The sequence below is a fragment of the Acomys russatus genome, chromosome 26 (genome assembly GCF_903995435.1).
Source record: "Acomys russatus chromosome 26, mAcoRus1.1, whole genome shotgun sequence".
Lineage (NCBI taxonomy): Eukaryota > Metazoa > Chordata > Mammalia > Rodentia > Muridae > Acomys > Acomys russatus.
The window spans coordinates 2,484,409-2,506,807 of NC_067162.1; the positions used below are offsets into that span (position 1 = coordinate 2,484,409).

A 22,399-nucleotide genomic window follows, 5' to 3' on the forward strand; every position below is an offset into this window, starting at 1 on the left:
AAAAATAATATATATATAAACTTTATGTAGTTATTAATAGCATTTTTTAGTAAATGAACATTCTCAGTATTACAGATGGGTTGGGCTCAAATGAATAAATGATGTAGAGATAAAAACATTTTTCATAAAAAGATAAAATTATACTATATGTTACTTGAGGCAGATGATCCTCAGTTTTAGCTGAAGACTTAAGAGAGCCCTTTTTTTGTGTGTGTGCATTTCTAGATGTCTTTGGAATTCTCTGTAGACTCTTTCTACTTCCATGAGGGTCTTCTGGAAATTCCACTTTTCTCATGCCTAAAAATTGTCCCAAGGAAGTAGACACTCACCATTGTGAGGCTAACTTAGTTTCTGAGTGATTTAGTGGTTAGTAGATATCAAGTCGTGGAACTACTTGATAACAATGTACAATAAACAGAAAATTCACCAGAAACTGGCTTGGAGATAGATGTTAATTTTAATTACTTTGAAACAAAATGACTTAGTAAAAAATGTCTAAGGAGCCTTTTCTAAATGTTATACAAGTGAAATCAGCAGTACGTGTATCTGATCTGTTATGCAAAGCATAGCTTCTTTTGACAATAGATAGTAAAACCACCAAAGGACAGGTGAGCAGTTACTATTGAAAAGTTCTGTTTGTTAATCTAGCATCATCCTTGCTTCTTCCCAAGTAGCTGGAAGAAGGAAATGGGGAGAGAGAGATGGCTCCTCAGAATGTGTAATATGACTCTTCTGGACAAGTGTTGGCTCTGAGGTAACACACTGGGTCTGACACTGAAGAGGAACACAAAAGCTTTGGTATAGGGTTTTAGAGGAGGCAGACCCCTCAGGAGGTGTAACCAATAGATCCAGAATGCAATGCTGGGGCAAGCATTGGGAATGAGGGCATTTCCTCTTTGCTTCCAAGTCCCATTTAATCTCTTCAACTTTTAAAGCCAGTTTTGGCATATCATAGTTCTGAGCCAGTTACATTCCAACCAAGTAAATCTGAGCAGGAACTGGTGCATGGTGTCCATGGGAAGGGCAGGGTACTCCCCTCCTCCAAGGAAGGGTAAAACCACATGGCTAACTTCTTTTTGAGTCTTTTGCCTCCCAATCCTTTGTCATATGATTTCTAAGTCTTGAAATGGTTATGTGTTTGCTTCATTTATTCATTTGTTTCCAATATAGAGCAAATCCAGTCACTGTTATTTACTCTCAGTCTGAGGTGGAAATCCTAAATGTTATGGTATAATCTGGGGTGTAAAATACTACCTTTAGCATAAAACAATCAGTTTCTGGGTTAGATTACATATTGTGCCCATGGTACGTGGATAGGCAGTAGTAACTCATCACTAATCATTTAACTGTATTTTGAAATCTTCATGATGAGGTTCACTGAATAATTTTACCCCGTACTCTGAGCTTTGTTTTCAGATTGATCCACTAAACAGTGCCATCAAGATGTCCTCCTTGTTTGTGCCCACAAGTCTGATGTACACAGTCTAAACAGTTTTTCACCTTTGACAACATGAATCCTTTTCCTTTATAGCTGTGGACAATTATGACATTCCCAGTTACTCTTTTCTTGTGAGGAACACTATTCAACAGCAGCTTTTTTTCCCTTTTAGTATTTTATGCTGTCATATTTAATTTTGTCTCTTTCTTTATCACTCTCACATAGAATTAATGTCTTAAGGCTAACAAATATCTTGTTCTAGATAAAGATTTTCTATTTTGGGTATATAATATTTTTCATCTCTCTCAAATTCATTTCAATTTTATGCCTTATATTTCCTGCTAGTAGGAACAATTAGATTTTTTTGTTTTTCACTTTATTGCAATAATGAGGTTACATTCAGTTCAAATTCAAATATCTGCACAAACATCCTACTGAAAAGGCTCTATTAAATTGATTTGTTGTCTGAGAGGTAGTGCAACTCAGTGCTTAAAAATAAATATAAGTCAGTACATATTTGCAAGATATTCAATATCAAATGCATATTTGGAAATTCTGTCCCAGAACATTTAAATAAACTAGGAAGTATAGATACTATAATTCATTGATTTATAAGCCAACCATTTGAATAGATGTATAACCGATTTCTTTCTCTGCATGAGCTGCCTGCTTATTTGTATTGGCTGCAATTGATTCATTTCTTACTTTTGATTTTCTAAACGTATACTAATTTCACATATAAATTCATTTGTGGTAATTTTATGAAAAGTTATTGAGGGTCAATTTCTTTGTAGTTATTTAGTCATTTTAGCCCCTTTTGAAGAGGCTTGACATTTACTGAACTTATTTGCATTGTTGTCAAAACTGAGCTGGGAATATTTTTATATTCCTGTGTTCTCCATTTTCTTCCATTGGTGTATATATCTAGAGTAATATCACATATAGTGATTGATGGTCATTATAGCTATATAGTGAGTCTTGAAATTGGGTAGATTCTTTTCTCCATATTTTCTTTTTATTTGTTTCTTTTTATTTTAATGAAAATAGATTTTTTTCCCACATGGTATGTCCTGACTATGGTTTCTCCTCCCCCTACTCCTTCCTGTCTATTCCGCCATCCAGATCCACCCTCTGTCTCTCATTACAAAAAAAACCAGTTATCTAATTGATAACAATAGAATATGATAAAATAAAATATAACATGATAAAACAAAAACTCACACAATGGAATTGGACAAAACAAATAAACAGAAGGAAAAGAGCTCAAGAAAAGGCACAGGAAGCCGACAGATATAGGTACAGAGACTCACTCATTTGTACATTCAGGAAACTGATAAAAACACAAGACCAGAGTCTTAACATTTAAGCAAAGAAACTGTAGGATAAAAGAAAAAAGAAAGGAGAGAAAGAGAAAGAAGGAAAGGAAAGGAAAGGAAAGGAAAGAAAAAGCCATGACATAACATTATGAGACAAGGAACCTCAAAAGATGTTGTTGAGTTTGTTTTCTGCAGACATACTGCTGGTCATGGGACCTACCCTCAAGAGTAGTTAGTAGTTTGTTTCCCCAGTGAGACTCCTTTGGAGAAACCTAAATTTTCATTTTTCAAGTGGTTGTCAATTGCAGCTAGCTTCTGGGATAGAAAAAGGGGGAATGTGCCCACTTCTCCTTTCAGCTATAGGATCCCATCTGGCGCAGAGGTGCAGACCATGTGCATGCTGTTTAAATATCTGTGAGTTTGTATGTGCATTGATCCTATTGATTTAGAAGGAGTGTTTCTTGATGTTCTCCATCGCCCCCTGACTTTCTCCATTGGGTTTCCTGAGCTCTCAGGAGAGGGATTTGACAGAGACATTCTTTCAGAGCTCTTTATTTTCTGCGGCCTTTCACTTGCTGCATATTGTCTGGCTGTGGGTCCCCATATTTGTTCCCATCTGCTGCAGGAAGAAGCTTCTCCAGTGATGGCTGAGCAAGGCACTGATGTATGAATTTAGCAGAATGTTATTAGGAGTCATTTTATTGTTATGTTCCTTTAGCAGCAAAGTAGTATTTGATTTTACCCTGGGCTAGCTACTCTCTGATTGTTGGTCATACAAGCAGCTCTCTTCTGCTGTCTGGAGTGGGAGGGAATTGGTGGGCTACATACCATATTTATCTTTCTAGTTATGGGTTACTTTAGGTTCATTTTTTTTCTAGCTCCACCCATTCACTTACAAATTTCATGATTTTATTTTTTAATGGCTATGTAATATTCCATTGTGTAAATGAACCACATCTTATCTATTCATCTGTTGAAGGATATCTATGTTCTTTGAAATTTCTGACTATTATGAATAGAGTAGAAATGGACATGGTTAAGTAGCAGGATAAAGTGTCCTTTGAATACATGTCAAAGAGTTGTATAACTGTCTCTTGAGGTAGACTGATCCATCTTCCTGAGAAACCACCAGATCTTCCCTAGTGATTGTATAGGTCTGCACTCCTACCAGCAATGGATGAATGCTCTCCTTGCTCCACATTCTCACCAGCTTGAGCCATCATTTGTTTTATCTATCTTAGCCATCCTTTCAGGAATAAGGTGAAATATCAAAGCACTTTTTATTTGAGTTTCCCTGATGAGTGAGCATGTTTCTCAGCCATTTGAATTTCCTCCAGTGAGAGTTCTTTGTTTTGATCTTACCCCATTAAAAAAATTAGATTGTTTGTTTTATTGATAGTATTTTGAATTCTTTACGTATTTTGGATATTCACTCTCGAATGGATGCATAGTTGTTAAACATGTTTTCCTATTATGTAGGCTGATGCTTTGTCCAAATGATGCTGACAGAAGATTTTTGTATCATGAGTCTGTGTTTTGGTTGCTGATCTTAGTGTTTGTGCTAATGGTTTTCTGTTCAGAAAGTCTTTTCCTATGCCAATGAGTTCAAGGTGATTCCTCGTTTTGTCTTCTATCAGGTTTTATGTTGAATTCTTTGACCTATTTGGAGTAAAGTTTTGTGTACACTGATAAGTATAGGTCTATTTGGGTTCTTCTTCATGTAGGCATCCAGTTTGACCAGCACCATTTGTTGAATATGCTGTCTTTTTTCCCAGTATGTACTTATGCCTTTTTTATTAAAAAAAATCATATGTCATAATTGGGGTGATATATGTCTGGGTCTTCAGTGTGTTTCCATTGAAACATTTTTTTGTGCTAATACCATGGTTTTTAAAAAAATTATTATAGCTCGGTAGTAGAACTTGAAGTTGGAGATGGTGATACATTCAGCAGTTATTTTTTTCAAGATGTTTTAAGTATTCAATTTAATTAATTATTACATTTTTTGTGTGTGTGTTTCCATAAGAAGCTGAAAAATTTCCTTTCAAGGTACCAAAATCATGTTGGTATTTTAATGGAAATTACCTTGAATCTATAAATTGCTTTTGGTAGGATGGCTATTTTTACTGTTAACTCTTCTGATCCATGAGCATGGGAGATCTTTCTATCTTCTGATATTTTCTTTAGTTTCTTTCTTCAGCGATTTGAAGCTTTTATCATGTAAGTCTTTCACTTGCTTGGATAGAGTTACCCCAAGATATTTTATATGATGTGAGGCTATTATGAAGGCTGTTGCTTCCATGATTGCTTTCTCAGTTTGTCATTTGTATATAAGGGGAGGGGCATTCCAATTTATTTGTATTTTCTAAACTTAGCTTCTTTGATGAAATTATTTATCAGCTGAAGAAATATCCTGGTATACTTTTTCTGTTCACTTATGTATACTATCATATCATCTTCAGATAATGATACCTTGACTTCTTTCATTTTAATTCATGTCCCCATAATCTCCTTTGTCTTATAGCTCTAACTAGGAATTCAAGTGCTATATTGAATAGACTTGAAGAGAGTATACAAGGTTGTCTTGTTTCTGATCTTAACAAAATTGCTTTAAGCTTCTCCATTTGATTTGATGTTGACTATAGGCTTGCTGTAAATTGCCTTTATTATGTTGAGGTATGTTCCCTGTAATCCTAATTAATTAATTGCATCTCTGGAATAAAGAATACTTAATCATGGTAGAGGATTTTTTGATGTGTTCTTGGTTTTAGTTTGTAATTATTGTTTGAGAAATTTTTCAACCATATTCACAAAGGAAATTAGTCTGCAAATCTTTTTCTTTCTTGAGTCTTTATGTATTTTGAGTATCAAGATAACTGTAGCCTCATAAAATTAATTGAACAATATTCCTTCTGTTTCTATTTGTGGAAGAATTTGAGGAGTATTGGCATTAATTTTCTTTGAAAATCTGGTAGATTTCTGCCCCAACAGTATCTGGTAACTTTTTAAATTGCTTATATTTTTATTATTGCTTATATTTCAGTAGAGGTTATAGGCCAGTTTAAATTGCTTGTCTGATCTTGATTTAATTTTTGTAAGTACTATGTGTAAAAAAATTATTTCTTTTAGACTTTCCAATTTGGTAGAGCACAGATTTTTAAAGTACGTTTTTAGGATTCTCTGGATTTCTTGTCTGTTATGTCATTCCTTTCATCCCTAATTTTGTCAGTTTGAATCTTCTCACTCTGCCTTTTAGTTAATTTGTCTAAGGATTTGTGTATTTGATTTTCTCAAAAACACAACTCTTTGTTTCATTGATTCTTTATATTTTCATTTCTATTTTATTGCTTTCAGCCCTCAGTTTATTTTTTGCCATCTACTTTTTTGGGGGGGGAATATTATTTCTTCTTTGTGTTCTAAAGTTTTCAGGTGTGCTGTTAATTTGCCTGTATGTATGAGATTGCTCCATTATATATATTGTGAAGTTGCCTCTTAGAACCACCTGGTTTTCCCCAAGTTTAGGTATGTTGTGTATTTGTGTACATTCAATTATGGAATTTTCATTCATAGTAAATTATTGAGATTTCATGAGTTTGTAAGGTTTCTATTGTGTCTGCTAGAGCTATAAACCATAGTGGTCAGATAGGGTGCAGTTAATTATTTCAGTTTTCTTGTATCTCTTGAGACTTAATTTGTGTCTGAGTGTAATCTATTTTGGTGAAAGTTCTGTGAACTGTAGAGAAGAAAGTATATTCTTTTGTATTTGGGTACAATGTTCTGTAAATAGCTTTTATGTTCATTTGGTTTATAATGTCAGTTTGCTCCAGCGTTTCTCTGGATGGTCTGTTGTTAGTGAGTGCTGGGTATTAAAATCACCCACAACAATGTGTGAGTGTCAGTATGTGACTGAAGCTCTAGTAGTTTTTCTTTTACGAGCCTGGGTGCACTTAAGTTTGGTGCATAGATGTTAAGGACTGCAATGTCCTGCTGTTGGACTTTCCTTTGATAAGTATGTAATGTCCTTTCTTATGTCTTCTTGTTAGTTTTGGTATGAAGTCCATTTTATTAGACAGTAAAATAGCTGCACCAGTTTGTGTCTTAGGTCCACTTGATTGGAGTATCTTTTTTCCTCCTTTATCCTGAGGTGATGCCTATCTTTGATGTTAAAGTGAGTTTTCTGAATGCAGTGGAAGGATAGGTCCTGTTCTCTCATCTATTCTGATTAGTTCTTGTCTTTTTGTTGGAGAACTGAGACCATCGAGGTTACGCAATAGTAATGAACATCATTTGCTGATTCCTCTTATTTTGTTGATGTGGTGTGGTGTTGTGTAGTGTGGTGTGGTGTGGTGGTGTGTGTGTGTGTGTGTGTGTGCGTGCGTGTGCGTGTGTGCATGTGCGTGTGTGCATGTGTTGATGTGGTGTGGTGTTGTATAGTGTGGTGGTGTGTGTGTGTGTGTGTGTGTGTGCGTGCGTGTGCGTGTGTGCATGTGCGTGTGTGCATGTGTTGATGTGGTGTGGTGTTGTATAGTGTGGTGTGGTGTGGTAGTGTGTGTGTGTGTGTGTGTGTGTGTGCATGTGCGTGTGTGCGTGTGCGTGTGTGCATGTGTTGATGTAGTGTGGTGTTGTGTAGTGTGGTGTGTGTGTGTGTGCGCGTGTGTGTGCGTGCGTGTGCGTGCATGCATGTGCGTGTGTGCATGTGTTGATGTGGTGTGGTGTTGTATAGTGTGGTGTGGTGTGGTGGTGTGTGTGTGTGTGTGCGCGTGTGTGTGCGTGCATGTGCGTGTGCGTGCATGTGCGTGTGTTTAACCTTTTTAGAGTTTTCCATCTAAAAAATTCTGTACAACTAGAGTTGTAGATATTGTTTAAATTTGGCTTCATCATGTGACATCTCATCTTCTTCAAGTGTCTATAGGTAATGGTTTTCTTTCTGGGTATTTGATTACATTCCATTAATCAAACAGTCCGTGTTTATGCCAGAACCATGCAGTTTTTGTTTCTATTGTTCTGAGGTACAGTTTGAAATTAGGGACGGAAATACTTTTAGCTATTCTTGTTAATTTGTTTTTCCACATAAAGTTGAGACTTGTTCTTTTAAAGTCTGGAAAGAATTGTATTGATATTTTGGTGGGGATTGCATTGAATCTGTAGATTGCTTTTGGTAAGATGACCATTTTTATTATGTTAATCTTACAGATCCATGAACATGGGGGATATTTTCATCTTGATATCTTCTTCCATTTCTTTCTTCAAAGACTTAAAGTTTTTGCCATACAGGTCTTTCACTTGCTTGCTTAGTTATACCAAGACAGTGTTTACATTATGTGTGGCTGTTTTGAAGGGTATTGTTTCCCTGATTTCTTTCCAGCCGATTTGTCTTTGTATAGAGGAGAGCTGTTGATTTTGTTTTTTGTTTTGTTTTTTAGTTAATTTTGTATCCAGCCATTTTGCTGAAGGTGTTTATTAGCTTTAGGAGTTCTCTGGTAGAATTTCTTGGGTTTGTTATGAAAACTAATGTATTATCCTCAAGTAGGGATACTTTGGCTTCTTTCTTTCCAATTTGGATCCTCTAGATCTCCTTTAGTTGTTTTATTGCTCTGGGTAGAACTTCAGGTACAACATTGAATAGATACAGAAAGAGTGGGCTACCTTTTCTTGTCTCTCATTTCATTGCAATTATTTTAACTTTCCATATAAGTTGATGTTGCCTATAGGCTTGCTATATATAACCTTTATTGTGTTTCGGCATGTGCCCTGTATTTCTGCTCTTTCCAAGACTTTTGACATGAAAGGGTGTTGGATTTTGTCAAATGCTTTTTCGGCATCCAAAGAGATGATCATATGTTTTTTTTCTCCCCTTCAGCTTGTTCATATGATGGATCTTTCTTTGTTGGGTCTTTGTGTGCCGTAGGTATTAAGGTGATTGTGGCATCATAGAATGAGTTTTTTTGTGGAGTATTGGTATTAGTTCTTCTTTGAAAATCTGGTAGAATTCTGCACCAGAACTGTCTGACCCTGGGAGTTTTTGCTCACTCATAAGCAAGCAAAACTGATTGCATCTATTTCCTTAGGAGTTATATGATTATTTAACTTTAAAAAACCCTTTTGATTTAACTTTGGGAAGTGGAATCTATCAAGAAAATTGACCATTTCATTTAGATTTTCCAATCTTTTGGAGTATAGGTTTTTGAAGTAAGACCTAATGATTCTTTGGATTTCCTCAGTGCCTGTTGTTATATCCCCCTTTTCATTTCTGATTTTGTTGATTTGGACATTGTCTCTCTGTCTTTTACTTAATTTGGCTAAGGGTTTGTTGATTTTCTCAAAGAACCAGCTCTTTGTTTTGTTGATTCTTTGAGTTGTTCTCTTTGTTTCTAATTTATTGATTTCAGCCCTAAGTTTGATTTCCTGCTGTCTACTCTCTTGGGTGGGTTTGCTTCTTTTTGTCCTAGAGTTTTTAGGTGTGCTGTTAAGTTGCTACAATAAGATCTCTCTAATTTCTCTCTGTAGTCACTCAGTGCTATGAACTTTTTTCTTAATACTGCTTTCATTGTGCCCCATAAGTTTGGGTATTTTGTGCTTTCATTTTCATTGAATTTTTGTAAGTCTTTAATCTATTTCTTCCCTGACACAGTGGTCATTGAGTAGAGACTTGATTAGTTTCCATGCATCTGTAGGATTTTTGTTATTCCTTTTGTTTTTGAAGTCCAGATTTAATCCATGGTGATCTGATAATAAACAATGGGTTATTTGAATTTTCTTGTATTGGTTGAGGTTTGCTTTGTGACTAAATATTCCTTTGATAAGAATGAAGTGTTCTTCTCCATCTCTTTTGATTAATTTGGCTGAAAGTCTATTTTATTAGATATTAGGATTGCTACCTTCGCTTATTTCTTGGGCTTTTTTCAGCCCTTTACTCCGTGGTAATGTTTGTTGCTGGTGTGTTTCTGTATGCAACAAATGATTGTTTGTGTTTATGCATCCATTCTTTTAGCTCTGCCTTCTTTTTTTTTTTAAAAAAAAAAAAAGATATATTTATTATGTATATAGTACTCTGCCTGCATGTACACATGCCCGTCCGAAGAGGGTGTTAGATCATATTATAGATGGCTGAGAGCCACCGTGTGGTTCCTGGGAATTGAACTCAGGATCTCTGGAAGAGTAGTCAATGCTCTTAATCTCTGAGCCATCTCTCCAGCCCCAAGCTTGTGTATTTTTATTGGGGAATTGAGCCAATTGATGTTGACATATATTAATGATGAATGATTGTTAGTTCCTTTTATTTTGATGGTGGTGGTAGTGAGTTTGTGTGCTTGTATTCCTTTGGTTTTACTGCAGTGAAATTACTTATATCTTGTTTCCTTGTGTGTAGTTAACCTCCTTCAGTTGGAGTTTTCCTTCTAGCTCCTTCTGTAGGAAGGTTTTTGCTTAGATTGTTTAAAATTGGTTTTTGTCATAGAACATCTTATTTTCTCCATCTATGATGATTGAAAGTTCTGCTGGGCTGACATCTGTGGTCTCTTAGGGTCTGTAAGACACACAGCTGCGCGCGCGTGTGCGTGTGCACACACACACACATTAATGTTTAGTGTTTTAATTGTTATGTGGTGGGAGGAATTTATTTTCTGGTCTAATCTATTTAGTGTTCTGTAAGTCATTTGTATGTTTAACACTATCTCTTTCTTTAGGTTGGGGAACTTTTATTCTATGATTTTATTGAAAGTATTTTCTGGTCCTTAAAGGCAGAAACCTTCTATTTCTTCTATTCCTATTGTTCTTAGATTTAGTCTTTTTATCGTGTCCTTCATTTCTTGTAAATTTTGTGTCAGGAATTTTAAAATATTTTCTTTGACCCATGTATCGATTTCTTCAATGGTATCTTCTACATCTGAGGTTCTTTCCCCTTCATCTCTTGTATTCTGTTTGTGATGCTTTTCTCTGTAGTTCCTGTTCTCTTCTCTAAGTTTTCCCTTCCTAGAATCTCTTCAGTTTGTGTTTTCTTTGTTTTTATTTTCATTTTCAGACCTGGGACCATTCTGTTCATTTCCTTCACCAGTTTGATTCATTTTGTATTCCTTTAAGTGATTGGTTTTCTTTTTAAAGGCCTTTGATTTTAGTTGTGTTTTCCTTGTATTTTTTTCTTCTTTAAGGGTCTTTATCATCTCCATAAGTAGAGATTTAAGGTCTTGTGTTTCAGCTGTGTTAGGACATCCTGGTCTTGTCATAGTAGGATAACTGGGTTCTGGCACATGCCGGAGGAATCCTGGCCATGAGGTTGTATGTTCCTGGGTCCCAGAAGCTCTCCTTGTAGTGGTAGATATGGACATGCACTAGAGGCTGGATCTCAGCAAATTGCCCACAGCTGTCCTCTGCTGGTTGTGTTCCAGTTGGACCTATAGGGGTAGAGGTGTTTATCCTGTATGGTTCTGATATCCGGCAGATCTCGTCCGGATGGCTAACACAATGGTAGAACAGAGGCTGGAACAGGTTGTCCCTGGAATCCATGAACCAGATTCTGGAGGGGCAGGAATAGCCAGGAAGCCAGAGGTTGGAATAGTTCATAGCTGGTAGCAATGATTCATCTTCTAGCTGGGGAAACACTAATGCTGGAGTTTCAGAGCCAGTAGCATGGTCTCATTCTTCCACAGGCACTGAACTCCTGCTACTCAGACACTGTCTTTTCTGGATACTGCCATCTTGGAGCAAGAGCCTGTATGATTCTGTTGTCCTGCAAGACTTTTTGGGTAGATGGGTAGAACTGTGTTTCAGAGGTTGGGACCATGTCCCTCGAACCTATGAGCCATCCTCTGTCAGCTGTTATTCTAATAGGTCTGCCTTTATAAATTGATTGTTCTTTCCCCCTTGCAGCTTTTAATGTTTTTTTTCTTTGTTCTGTACATTTTAGTGTTTTGGTTATTTTCTACCAAGGAGAAATTCATTTCTGGGACAGCCTTTGGTGTTCTGTATGCTTCTTCTTCGACATTGACAATCATCTCCTTCCTTAGGGTTGGAAAAATTTCTATGATTTCAATGCTTTTGACTTGGGTTTCTTTCTTTTTCTTTTTAACTGTAATTTCTGTTCTTTTTAATTAAAATTATGCCTATGTATTGCTTTTGAAGAGCTTGTATTTTTGTGTTACAGTAAAATTTGGTATTTGAATTTATAGAACATTATAATTACAATATAGAATGTATAGAATATTATAATTAACAGCATCACAGGGATTTGAAGACATGATTTCCAGTACAGACAGGGTTGATAGTGAACCTAATCACAGGGTTGAGGGAGATAACTGACACTCTAGAGAACAGCCCCTCCTTGTCATCTTAACTGTGTGATACAGAGGTGGAGATTCAGTCCATCGGCCGAGGGCTTGCCTAGCAAGCCTGAGACCCAGCGTTGGATCCCCATCATCCTCCCAACATCCAGTTGCATGATACTTTGATCACTACTGGTTTAGAGGAACAGAAGTTAACTTTTCATTTTGAAGAGCCAATGTGCCATCATACATGAGGTTCTGCAGTTGAACAACAGGAAACTATACTTTTTTTTTTCTTCAAACCATTTGGCAACTATTAGAAGTTGTTGGTCACAAAACGCACATCCAATTAACTGCAGTCCTATTGGCAATCCTAGGTTTGAGAGGGCAACAGGGACATTTACTGCTGGCAAGCCTGCCATATTGACAGCCTGTGTGAAAATATCTTCCTAGACACTGCATGTTTGTTGTCTTCTGTTGCAGCTGTTTTACCAGTCTAGCATAATAACATTTATTATTAGGCATGTAATTGTTTTGTTTTTTTAAACACATTTTTATTGAAAAATAAAATAATTCATACTACACCTCATTTTCTATTCCATCCCATGCATCCTCCCACTCCTCCCTCCCTTCCACTTTTACCCCAATCCCCCTTCCCTATGGCTGTGACTAAGGGCGAACTCCTACCCATGAATATGGTGCTAGGGTATCAAGTCTCTTCTTGGTAGTTTGCTATCCTTCCTCCGAGTGCCATTGGGCCTCCCCAAAAAGGGGACATGGCCAAATATGGGGCACCAGAGATCGTGTGAAAGTCAGTCCCCAGTCTCCACTTAACTGTGGAGAATGTTCTGTCCCTTGGCTAGATCTGGGTAGGGGTTTGATGATGATTGCACGTATTGTCCTTGGTTGGAGATTAGGCATATAATTGTTATTACGACAGTATTTTCTAACCCACTAGCAATCAAACAAGACACAGACACCTGTTATATTTTAAAATAGCCTTATTTAACCTGGGGCATGGCACATATTAATTCCCTAAACTACTTCTCACAGTGGGGCAGGTATGGGATACCTGTCCCAATCCCATGCCATCTGCTTCTAATAATTTCTATGAAGCTACCTCCCATCCATAGTCCCAAATACTTGCTAATGTTCTTCATCTAGGCCAAATCCTCCATTCACACCAGCCATGTGCTTCTCCTCAACCTAATCCATAACACAGCCTCCTTTTCCTCCCCTCTTTTCTGGTCTCTCTTCCTCCCCAGATTCTCTCTGTCTTTCCAAGGCCCTGGAACCTTAGCCACACCTCTGCCATTTTCCCTGCCCAAGTGTGATGGTCTTTTATTAGTCAAACAGGTTAGGCTCTTAGGCAAGGTACAGGTGGGCCACAGAGAGAGCAAGCAGTAATTAGCGTCAAAATACATCAGATGAACCTCCAACAGTCTTCTTTGCCTCACTCAGGGTGGTGGGGGTTAGCAGGACATCCATACACTCCAGAGTAAAAAACATATACAAAATCCTTCACAATGAGACACCTCTCTTTCTGTGGTTTGATGAAATAATTCTCATAATTTTCTTTTAATAAGAAAAAGCTTTCTGGGAGAATTCTTCCTCTCACCACGTCATTGAATCCTCATCTGGTTGCAGCATACATGGCTTCAGTGGACACATCAGTGCCAGACCTGTGACCATATTGTACCCCGTCAAACCTTATCATATTCAATGCCACTTCTGATGTCCATAGCACGTGGTAGCAGACAACTGAGTAGCATGTGTGTGGCAGGGAGATGTCAATCACTTTGGCTCCTTCAGACCCAAAAAGGTCAGCAGCTTGGAACCAGAGAGAACATACTTCTCAATTCTGGTTCCAGATATTCCTTTGGAATTCCTATACAAAGTCTGCTCACATCCACCACATTGGGAGTCATGAATGACTTAACAGGGTCTTGGAATCTTGGGGGTCATGTTCAGCCAGTACACCTAACACAAGTGCTACATCATGCACACATCTGGCAAAGATTTCTAGCACATCTATGGAATTCACCAGGGGAATGAGGCCATGGCGGGAAACTAAGGCATAACTTAGTTTGAAGCCAACGACTCCACAATGGGCAGCTGGGTTTCCAGTGGAGCCGCCAGTGTCTGATCCTAGAGATGCAAGTGGCGGGAATGCTGCCACGGCGGCCGCATTGCCAGCCCAGCTTCCTCTGGTTATCACCATTGTGAATCCTCACGCTTGTCAAGCTGCCTCCTTCCTTTGCATTGCTTTGAGTAACTCTAGAGTTTTGTTTGTTTGTTTGTTTTGTTTTGTTTTGTTTTGGAGACAGGGTTTCTCTGTGTAGCCTTGGCTGTCCTGGACTCACACTCTAGACCAGGCTGGCCTTGAACTCACAGCGTTCCACTTGCCTCTGCCTTTCAAGTGCTGGGATTAAAAGCGTGTGCCACCACACCTGCCACCAACTCCTAGGTTTTTTTTTTTTTTTGTTTGTTTGTTTTTTCAAACTGGACCAAACACACCAACTATGCTTCCAGATCCCATAGCAAACACATCTAAATTTGCTTTCCCCATGAGCAGAGCTCCCTGATCCAACAACTTCTGAACTACAGTAACACTGTAAAGCAGTATATAACCTTTTAGTGTATTTGATGCACACATTGTCTCAATGTCAGATGTGCTGATGTAGTCTTTTACAGCAACAGAAATTCCAAGACACTGACCTTGTTTGTATCTTTTCTCTGATTCTTCAGCTTGCTTTAAGGCCACCACTTCTGATATAGTAATGTAATTTAGACACTTAGTTTTCTTTTAAAAAATATATATTTTATTAATTTATTCACATTACATCTCAATTGTTATCCCATCACTTAGTTTTCTAGATGAGGGTGAGACATTTTTTGCCCTGTTGGTGTAACCTGGCCTTGTTTTCATGCTGCAGAAACTTCTCGGAGAATCCTGCCCAGCATAGTCCTCAGAGTCAGCAAGATACCACAGGGACTTGGGGCAGAGGAAGAAGTCAACATCTGCCACCAGCATTACATGGGCGCAGATATCTTGGATCCTCAGGAGCCTCTTCTACACTGAGCACCTGGATTGGTTGAGTTCTAGGCACGGAAATGATCTCTGCACACGATTGGTTTGCACTCCGCCGGCTGCTGCTGACTCACAAGGAGACCAAGGCCAGGTTGTGCTGGGAATTAAAGACTACCAGCCAAATATGGGGCACCAGAGTTCGTGTGAAAGTCAGTCCCCACTCTCCACTCAACTGGAGAATGTCCTGCCCATTGGCTAGATCTGGGTAGGGGTTTGAAGTTTACGGCCTGTATTGTCCTTGGCTGGTGCCATAGTTTGTGCAGGACCCCTGAGCCCAGATCCGCCCATGATATTGCTGTTCTTGTAGGTTTCTAGGACCCTCTGGATCCTTCTATTTCCCCATTCTCCCATGCTTCTCTCACCTAGAGTTCCAATAGGATGTCCTCCCCTCTGTCCCACTTTCCTGGTAAGTGAAGACTTTCATGGGACATGCCCCTTGGGCTAGTGTCCAGATATGAGTATATATTATTTGACTCTTTCTGCTTCTAGGTTAACTCACTCATTATGATCATTTCTAGTTCAATCCATTTGTCCACAAATTTCAGAAATTCCTTGTTTTTAATAGCTGAGTAGTATTCCATAGTGTAAACGTACCGCAGCTTCTTTATCCATTCTTCTACTGAGGGACACTTAGGCTGGTGGCACTCAGAGGAAGGATAGCAGGGTACCAAGAAGAGACTTGATACCCTATGAGCATATACAGGGGGAGGAGGTCCCCCTCAGTCACAGTCATAGGGGAGGGGAGTAAGGGGAAAATGGGAGGGAGGAAGGAATGGAAGGATATAAGGGATGGGATAACAATTGAGATGTAATATGAATAAATTAATAAAATATATAAAAAATAAATTAAAAAGTGAAACAAGAAAAAAAAAGTTAACTGCCTACCTGGTCTCAGGATTGCAAATGAGTTTGCTTTCTGCTTGTTGGCTTCTTTCTTCAAGGGGAAGGAGAGTGTAAGGAAGAAGGAGCAACAGACAGAGTACTGAGTGGATGTCAGCTGGAGCATTTCTGATGTGGGGAGCACAGAAGCAATTCTCTCAACCTTGGTATCTTTTCCTTCCTCTATTCCTAATAGTCTTAGCTTTGGTATATTCATAGTGTGCCAAGTTTTCTGGATGTTCTGTTCCAAGACTTTTTTAGATTATATTTTTTTTTGAGTGAGATACTAATTTTTCTATTTAGTGCTTGAGAATCTCTTCCATCTCTTACTTGTAGCTCAGCTATGTTGCAATACTCGGGGCCTACTGTGGCATGGGCGCTGGCTCTAGTGGAGACATATTATCCTGGCTATTCTTGTGTTTTACTGTGGTGTCTATGCATCTGGGTTTGGGAAGATTGTAATTCTACGTTCTGATAGCTTGTCTTGTCTTTGTTGGGCAGGGGTTTTATTCTTTGGATTCTGTTGCCTTTTCTTGTTCTTAGGAAGATGTGGTGGTTGTGTTGCCCAGTGAGGATGCTTCTGGAATCATGCCAGGTATGGCCAATGGAGGTTCTGGTTAAAATGTGTTTCTAGGTATTGGGATCTGACACTTAGGGATGGGGATGACTAGAAAGGGGAAGTTCAGAGGGGACCCACAGGAGAGAGGAAAGGTGTGTGTTACATCAGAATCTGCTTAGTTTCCTGGGAATGGAGGCAGGCTGTGGAGAAGCCACATCAGGTAGTCTGCTCCAGAGCTGGGCCTGAGACTTGGGCGTTGGATTTGGAGGAGAGGAAGGAGAGTGAAGGCCGGAAGCTCCCTTTCTGCGTTGCTGTCCTACTTGCTTGGGTATCCCAAAGACTGAGACTGGTGCCCAGGGAATGCCTACTGGAGTTTTGGACATAGATAAATGAGTGAATTGTGAGTAGGAACGATGATGAAGATATGGGTCATCCACTGGAGATGGGCATGGGGTGATTGTGGGGGAGTATGGGGAGGTCACAGCAGGAGGTCTGCTACAGAACTCAGGATGAGATGAAGGTGAGGTGGGTTGTGGGGGTGGTGGGAGATGAGATTCGTAGGAGAGGAAGAGCTTCTCCAACTTTTCCACAAAGTTTCCTTCAGTGATTTTAGATCCCTCTAGCTTTTACGTAAATTTTAGAAGAATTTTATCTGTTCATGCAATAAACCATAACTATTATTTTCATGTAAATTGTGCTAATTTTGGGATGTGACAGTTTGAATAATAGTGTCCCCTCCCCGCCCCTATGATGCATATATTTGAATGCTTGATCATCAGGGAGTGGCACTACTTGGGAATGGTTAGGAGGTGTGTCCTGTTGGTGTAGGCGTGTCCTTGTTGGAGGAAGTGTGTCCCAGAGGCTGAGCTTTGAGGTTTCAAAAGCTCAATCTAGGCTCAGTATTTTTCTCTTCCTGTTGTCTTCAGATGCAAATCTAGAACTTTCAATATTTCTCCAGCATAATGTCTGCCTGTGTGCCACCAAGCTCTCTGCCATGATGATAATGCACTGAACATTTGAAAAGAGAAAGCTCCCAGTTAAATGCTTTGTTTCATAAGAATCGCTGTTGTGTACTTCAGATTCTGAAAATATAAAATAAGAAAATATTATAAATAATCCCATTTCATAGATATGAAATCATAAACAGAACAATTAAGAAATTAAAAGAATGTATATCCTGTCTTATTTTTGGTATTACTAATATCTTCTCTTTTTTGAAGTTTATATTTTATACTTGTCAGTTGTATTAATCTCAAAGAACCAGTCCTGTGCTTTTTCCTTTGTCTTTCCCCCCCTTTTTGAATTCTTGTTATGTCTCTGTCTCTCCTTTCTCCCTACTTCCTTGACATTGGGATCCAGCTATGGGAGGTCAAGTTCTCCTTCCTGGAGTGCTGGAACTGTAGACAAAGAGCACCAAAGAAGTCTTCTCTTTTCTAATATAAGAATCTGTGCTTTATATTTCCCTCAGAACACTTCTTTAGTGAGTCATGCATCCTAATACATGTGTAGTCACATTATCTGTAACTTTAACTTAATGCATGAAAGTTGTACATATGTGCAGGGTATGGTATGGTAATTTGATATAATTAATATTTAGCTCATTATACATTTACTTTTTTGTTTCAAAATCTCCTAGCTTATTGAAATATGCAATAAGTTTTCATTAAATATCACTCTTAGCTGTGCAGTGTTGGTGCATACCTTTAATCCTAGAACTTGAGGCAAAGGCAAGTGGATTTCGGAGTTTGAAAACAGCCTGGTCTACATAGTGTGTTTCAGAACAGCCAGAGCAACACAGAGAAACCCTGTCTTGAAAAAAAATCAAAAATTAAAAAACAAGTATATATCTATGTATCTTTAAGAAATATAGCCACTCTGTGTGGTTTTGAATAGTATGTTATCCTGTCAATATAGTATATTAGACCGTACAATGCAGTCCTTTCATAGCATTCTCATATGCCTATTCTGCTCTTCTAACTCTACGAGGTAAATTAAGAAAATTTTTTTTTTACTTCATAAAAGTGTGACTATTGGGAGTTCTCCTTCCTCTACTGTATTATTTTATATACATACTGTCATTCAGTTTCATCTGTGTTGAAACAAATGGCAGGAATCTTTATGTTGTTTTAAATGATGGCTTTACTAATTTAAATTCCTTCCTACAGTATATAAAATTTTTTTATAATCTTATATTTTTTAGTTATGTTAACTTGAGTAAGAGTGTCTATTTATGATTTTTGACTTGTATTAATTTTGACTTTTGATTTTGAATTTTCACTGGTAATTTTGGGAATAGTGTTTCACATACATGCAGGCAATCTGTATATCTTTTTGGGAAAACTTCACTTCAGAATATTTGCTTTTTGTTTTTAAGCAGATAAATGGAGGTTCATTAGGTGCTGCTCCTGGACATGTTCATCAGCCTCAAAGAATGAGGATAAGGAACTCACCAGGTTATTTACCTGTTTAATTGAAATTCCCATGTTAATTTTTATCTTTGTTAATGCTTATAGTCTATATGCATTCAAATAAATGATTCGAAAACATTTTTTCGTGTTCTGTAGGATTTCTCCTTACTCTATTGATGATTTCTTTAGTTATGTAGAGCCTTAGTAGTTTAGTATACTTCTGCTTGCCTATTTTTACTTGTTTCCTTTTCTGTGTTTTGTGTAAAAACATATCTCTGCATATCAGTATCCTGAAAATTTTACCTTATATGTATTTTTTTATTTTATAGTTTAGGGTTTTGCACTTAAACACTTGATCCGTTTTTGAGTTGATCTTGTATATGCATATATGGTAAGCTAGAGGGGTCTAGTTCAACTCTGCTTTCCAGGTTTCCCACCATCATTTTTGAAGAAAGTGTCATTTTTTCCCATATATGTTCTGCCAGCGTTTTTGAAAACCATTTCTGGGTAGGCTATGGATGTATGGGTTTATTTCTAGGTTCTCTCTTTTGTTCTATTGGACAGGGAACCCATTTTTAAAAAATGCCAAGACTATGCTAATTTGATTCTCACAGCTTTGTAGAATGTCTGAAATCAGTCATGGTGTTCTTTCCATCTTTGTTCTTTTTCTTCAAGATTGTTCTGGTTATTTGGGGGCTAAGTGCTAAATATTGATTGCCAGTTTGATGGATTTATAATTTCCATGGAAACAAATCTTTGGGCATACCTGAGGAAGTTTAAAGATTGGGTTAACCAAGGCAGGAAGACTTACCCTAAATGTGGGTGGTACCATTTTAAGTTGATAAAGTTCTGGACTGAATAAAAAGAAAGTGAGCTGATCAGTAGTCTCTCTCTCTCTCTCTCTCTCTCTCTCTCTCTCTCTCTCTCTCTCTCTCTCTCTGCCTCCGGCTGCCATAAGTGCCTCAAGTGCCTGCTACGGCTTATGTCCTCAGTGATTGTGCCCTTAGCCTATGTCAAAATTGCTAGTTTATTCCCACAATCATTGAATGTCAATGAAGCTGTCATACATATGAAACTGTCCGATAGTGATGAGAAATTATTTGATGATGAGAAAAACAAATCTTTTCTAGCTATCACAACATCTTAATTTGCTATAGTAGAAATATTCATATACATTCATGTCTGAACCTTTTAAAATGTATGCTTTCCCTTTTTGAAAAGAGAGAAAATTACAAATTCTTTGCTTCATTTTTCTGAGTGTAGGTTTTTTTTTAAGAAAGTAAAAGTTTTTTATTTTATTCCAAAGCTTGTCACTGCTTCAGGTTTGAAAGTTGAGGAGGTGATATATATTTTATAGTTAGTCAACTTGTTCAGCTAATTATATTCTTACTATATTTGAGCAAAGTGAGAAAAAAAAAACTACTTAAATATCTCGTAGTGTTTTCTCCCTCTTAACCACTTTTTAGGTGGAATAGGAAATCTGGGGCGGCCTCTGTGATCTAACAGTACGTGTGTGTGTGTGTGTGTGTGTTTGTTTGTGTGTGTGTGTGTTTTTTTGTGTGTGTGTGTACACATTTCAAGACCCACCAGGTGCCAGGGACACTTGAGCTGCCCTACAGGGCCTGAAGACATAGGCCTGTGCTGTTCTGAACTGTGGTCAGAGAAGCTGCTTTCTGCAGAGGGAGGTGGTTAATGCAGAGACTCATAACTCTTTAAAGTACTGGGAGTTAGTGGCTGCATGCTCAGCCAGCGGTAGGACATCTGCATCACTCCCTGGAAACCCAAAGGATGTCTCTGAGGAAGGGACCATTGGAGAGGAGGAAAGATCTTCAGGGCAGAGAGAGAGGGTAATCAAGTTCATGTGACATTAAAGCAAGAGAGTTATTGGAAAGAGGAGCACGGGCCAGGTAAAATCAGGGTGAGAATTGACAATGACAAAATATTCTTGAATATTCCGTAATGAGATTTATTACTTTTATGTGATAATTTAGAAAATAAACCAAAAGGTGATGGGAGAGATGGCTCAGCACTTAAGAGACCCAGTAACCCAGATGTGGTAACTGGCACACCCATGGTGGCTCATAGCTGCCCATTAACTCCAGTCCTGGGGTTGTGGTGCCCTCTTTGGCCTCCATAGATACCAGACACAAACATATGTGCAAGCAAAAATACTCATATACATAAAGTAAGAATAAATTGTTAGAAATATTTATAAAAAGAACAAAACCAACATTGAAAAGGGGAAATGGTTCATTTTTCCATGGCTCACATGGTTGTGTATTAAAACAACATGCACTATGGCATTTAGAGGGCCTTATATTTTCCATTACTGATTAGATAATTTTTTAAGAGGCCATGAGCTATGATATTAGTTTGCATTTCTTCTCATTTTTAACACATTTTAAGAATACAAGAAAATCTAAAATACAATGCATGCAAAATTCTTGAAAATATTACTTACCAGATATTTACAACAGGCAAAACGGAAACGGAAACTTATTTAGTTTGCATAAGACATCTGTTATACAAGATACAGTGTTTGAGTGAGGAACCCAACCAGAAATCTAGAATAAAGAATGAAGCTTAAAGATCTTAACACTCAAGCTTGTTAACGTGAATAACATTCACTTTAGAAATCATGCCAACCCCAGCATTTGTTTAATTGATGTGTGATAAGGCCCTGAGAAAGTATGAAATCCAAGGTAATGTTAGGAGAGCTCAGATTGTCACATTAATATTGGCACAAATTGACACTTTAGGAAGTTGGGATGACAACTGCATTCTAAATCCTTAATTACAGGATTAGATAACTAGCAAAAGTTCCCACACAAAAGAAACTAGGTACTGGAGACAATGTGGAAGGAGCGTGCACATTATACCAATTAACTGTTTTGGCCAGTGATGGTAATCTCATGCCTGGATCATCACCCTAACTTTTAATATGCTCAGCCTTGGCCATTTGAATGAGCCCTTCTCTGCAGCGTACACCTCTGATGGGAGTGCTAATGATCAGTGAAGCAGCCAGAAGAGTCACTCTGTGCCTATTAAGTGATGGCATGGCAGTTTTATCTTACAGCTGGGTGTGGAAAGAAATGTGAATGAAGTCAGTCATATTAGCATCCCATTGTGCCATGTTTGGAAGGGTTATTAGAGAAGTCAGTTTGCACAGGGAGCTTGTTTCCTGTGGGAGTTCTTGTGGCATTTTCCCTTAGCAATGGCCATTAGTAACCTTCTCCTTAGGGGCTGTGACTCCTATGCACTTAAAATTTCCCTTCCTGGGATCAACTTTCCAGTGCCTTTAAGAGTTCTCCATATAGTATTCATTAAAGAGTCTTTTGAAGGTCTTACCTGTTGTCCTTTAAACATACTCAATAAAGATGTTTATTTTTAAAGTACCCCCATATATAATTCAGTTTTAGATACTGTTTGAAGTAGTAACAATTTTTTAAAA

At 38.0% G+C, this 22,399-nt stretch overlaps 1 protein-coding gene and 1 pseudogene across 1 annotated transcript in view; one reads left to right on the forward strand and one right to left on the reverse strand.

Moving 5' to 3' along the window:
* Window positions 1-22,399, forward strand: part of Iqcm (IQ motif containing M) — a 433,038-nt gene that overhangs the window by 23,166 nt on the left and 387,473 nt on the right. The window lies entirely within an intron of this gene.
* LOC127209381 (glutamyl-tRNA(Gln) amidotransferase subunit A, mitochondrial-like) lies at window positions 12,201-14,975 on the reverse strand (annotated as a pseudogene).